Below are 4,370 nucleotides of genomic sequence, written 5' to 3' on the forward strand. Positions count from 1 at the left end.
ATACTCTGAGAAGTCCTCTGTAAAACGGAGGTACTCTCTCCCTAGAAATCTGGCTACTATCAACCAGAAATAAAGCCTTCTTTAAACCTAATCCTCCAACCCGTTGTAATATAAGACCTGCCACCCCTCTCCACACCACATTTTCCGGTCCATAAAGCAACCTTTGAATAAACTGAAACCGGAAAGCAGCAGCCCTACTAGCAAGATGTACAAGACCTTGTCCCCCTCTTCTTTTGACAAATACAAAACACTTTGTGGAACCCAGTGATATTTATCCCAAAAGAAATCCACAATAATTGCCTGTATCTTAGCCAGAAGGCCAGATGGTGGTTCTAAAACTGACAACCGATGCCACAGTGCAGATGCAATCACATTGTTAACTATAATAGTGCGCCCCCTATATGACATACGAGATAGTAACCAACGCCATCTCCTCATCCTCCCTTCCACCATTTCAACCACCCCACTCCAATTTTTTCCATAGTCCCCTCATCTCCTAGGTACACTCCAAGATACTTAAAACCTCCTTTACACCATTCTAGCCCCCTGGCAAAGCCATGATCCCTCCAGACCATTCTCCAATCTGTAACGCACAACTCTTTTCCCAATTTACCTTTGCAGAGGATATTCCCCTAAAACGATCAACAATTAGACTCAAGCTATCCACCTCCGCTTGATTTTTCACTAGCACAACTACATCATCAGCATAGGCTGAGAGACGAATAGGAGGAATATCCTCTGAAAAGCACACCCCTGCAATGCGACTTCTAATGCTATTTAGTAGTGGCTCTATAGCAATGGCATATAACATTCCTGACATAGAACATCCCTGCCTAATACCTCTACACACTTTAAAAGGAGCACTCAAACCACCGTTAACTTTCAATACACTTTCAATGTCACCATATATCACCTTGATCATGGCAATAAAACCAGAGCTGAACCCAAACGCCTCAAGTGTGTGCCATAAGTATTGATGTTCAACTCGGTCAAATGCCTTTTCCTGATCAATTGAAATTAGACCAGCATCCAACCCAATATCCCTAGAGACGTCCAAAAAATCACGAATCAGAGAAATGTTATCCCCTATCTGCCTGCCAGGAACACAGTAGGACTGATCCGTATGTATGATTTGCCCCATCACCTCCCTCAGCCTGTTGGACAAAGCTTTTGACAATATCTTATAATCAGTGCACAATAAAGCCACCGGCCTCCAGTTCTTCACCTCCCTTGGGTCACCCTTTTTGGGCAGTAGGGTGAGGACAGCCCTTCTGCAGCTTATTGGTAGTAACCCTCCGGTTAAACTATCATTAGCTACTTCTAACCAATCCTCTCCCAACATAGCCCAAAAAGACTTAAAAAGTCAACGGGAAGCCCATCAATGCCTGGTGCCCTTCCATTTTCCATGCCTTTTAATGCAGTGTATAAATCCTGCAAAGACAATGGTTGCTCAAGCTCAACCTGAACTTCTGCAGCCACCTTTGGGAGCCCATCAAAGAACTGCTGTGTCACTGTTTTGTCCTCTTTGTACTCACATTTGTAGAGCTCAGCATAGAACTCTACTGCCCTCTTTCTAATTTCACTAGGGCTAGTGAGCTCTTGTCCAACAGCTGATTTGAGACAATGAATAATTTTTCTTTGTCCATTCTTTTCTCTAAACCAAAGAAAAATTTGGATGAGGCATCCATTTCAGATATTCCCTGAAATTTACTTCTCACCAGTGCCCCCTGTGCTCTGATACCCAGCAGGTCTACCAATGCAGCTTTTCTCCTCTTGAGGGCCTGAGTATGGCCTCGATCTCCTGTGGTCTCAACCAATGTCATGAGTTCCACTATTTCAATCTCTAGGGCTTTCATTGATCTGGTGATATCTTTAGTGACATTCCTCGTGTATTGATTACAAAATTGTTGAATCTGGATTTTCCCTATATCCCACCACTGTTGAATGGATACAAAACTGGCTTTTTGAGATCTCCATCTCTCCCAAAAAAAACTGAAACAGTTCCTGAAGTGAGCATCACTCAATAAAGTTATATTAAAATGCCAGTATGCGCTTTTGGGTTTTACATCGTTAATGAACACCACCTCTGTTATTAAACAATGATCAGAAAACCCCACTGGAGTTATCACACTTGATTTACAGACCTGAGATTGATGCTCAAAAACATAAAACCTATCTAACCTGGCCATAGAGATGATATTCTCTCTCACATGCGCCCAGGTGTACTGCCTTGTTCCTCCATGTTGACTCCGCCAAATATCACACAATTCATTTGTTACAATGAGGCGTTTTAAAAACATCCTTGAGGCTATATGAGGTTCTTGGTGATTTCTATCTAAATCACTAACTGTGCAGTTAAAATCCCCAGCAATAAACAAATAATCTTCTTTGTTACATTTCTCAATGGTATTTGATAGTGTCTCTAAAAAACATACCCTCTCAACTGTCATCACTGGGGCATATACATTTATCAGACACATAGTGATGTTTTCATACCTTGCTCTAACTTTTAATAACCTCCCCTCAACTACCTCTTCAACCTCATATGACAACGGCAAAAACCCTTTTGAGAACAAAATAACCACACCCCCACTTTTTGAGTTTTTATGACTACACACCACTGTCCCCCCCACTCCTGTTGCCACATAACTTCATTTTCCAAATTACTATGCGTTTCTTGTAAAAAAATTATGTCACTTCCCTTTCCCCTAATTAACTCATACACCATGGCTCTTTTTTTTACATCTCTTGCCCCATTTACGTTTAAAGAAGAAATCTTAAAACTGCTCATGGATAAAAAAAATATACAGAGGACGATCCAGCCACCACATCTCTTTACAGAGTTAAGACTGCAACTGAACTCTTTCATTTTCTTTAGAATTTACATCACTTATCACTCTTGTGACCACTTTCTTGAGTCTAGCAATTTCAGGGCTTTTCAAACTTCCGCCTGTAATTTTTGACATCAGAAACTTTGCTGATTCAATAAACAATTCACGTTCAGGGAAAAAATCAGTTACATTGTAATCTTGCATATATTTCTTCCCTTTTGTCAACTTCAAAAATTGACGTATCCTCTCGATCCCATACCTCCCTTCCACCCCATTTATCTCACTATATTGTTGTGACGCGTCAGATGACTCACTCTCACTATCCTCCCCAGAAGAATACTCCACCATCTCTACACCTTGTTCATCTTCAATTGATTTATCAAACTCTACCTTTCTCTTAGAATTAGACCCTTCACCACCCCTTACATTCTTCCTTTTACTCCTCGGTATTTTGAAAACATCCGCTTCCTTTTCCGTTATTTCAATCTCCTCTTGACCTCCAATTTCATTTTCCAGCACCACCTCAGCGACGGCAGTCGCAATCTCGCCTACTGTTTCCCCTCCCTCTTTGTTCTGATCTACCACAATTGCCCCCGTATCCACACTGCCTTCCTCTCCTCCTTTTCCAACCACATCTGCCCACCTTCTCTCTTCTCCTGTACCCTTAGCATGTTCATCCCTTCGCGGTGGTGCGTTAGTTGTACTCGCACTAAAACTACTACCAGGCTCAGCGCGCTCATTTTCGGGACAATTACGCACCAAATGCCCCTCTCTTCCACAGCCAAAGCATTTCATTGATTCAGTAGATGCAAAGAAGACATAATCAAATCCATCAATCTTAAAGCTAAACGCTAAATCCAGTTCATCTCCTTCCTTTTTTAAAATCATATGCACTTGTCTCCTATGAGACACGACATGTTTCAACAACGGAGATTTGCATCCAAAAGGAACTTTCTTTATTGTAGACACTATTTGACCATGGCGCGATAACTCTCGCCATAACACTTCATCTCTAACAAATGGTGGCACGTTAGAAAGCATGACTTTCTTCGCCGGATTCATAAGCGGAAATACCGACGTCTGTGTTTCTCTCAACACGACACCCATCTCAACTATTCTATTCACCTTTTCAATTGAATCTAAGAATATCACTACAGCGCTATTCATCCTTGAGGCTGATTTGATGCTATCATACCCAATGATAGCACCCACAGCCAAGCTACATTCTTCCACTGAACACCCTGTCGCAGCAGGAATCTTTACTCCATGCCTCCGACTAAGTTTTTCAAACTCTCCATTTCCACGAGTGGCCATAACAACCAGCCCCACCCGCTGGTTGTGCCCTCGCGAAACACCAACCTCAAAGATCCCACCACCCCTATACGTGCTTAGTGATAGTTTAAACAAGATACCCTTAAAACAACTAACCTAATCAATATATATATATACATACAACAACCCGATAGAGTGAAAAAGAAATTCCATTCGCTCTCACAATCACTCCTGCTTGACGACTCACTCCCAGCATGCACTCCCAGC

The sequence above is a fragment of the Oncorhynchus gorbuscha genome, unplaced genomic scaffold (assembly GCF_021184085.1).
Source record: "Oncorhynchus gorbuscha isolate QuinsamMale2020 ecotype Even-year unplaced genomic scaffold, OgorEven_v1.0 Un_scaffold_6269, whole genome shotgun sequence".
In the NCBI taxonomy this organism is placed as follows: Eukaryota; Metazoa; Chordata; class Actinopteri; order Salmoniformes; family Salmonidae; genus Oncorhynchus; species Oncorhynchus gorbuscha.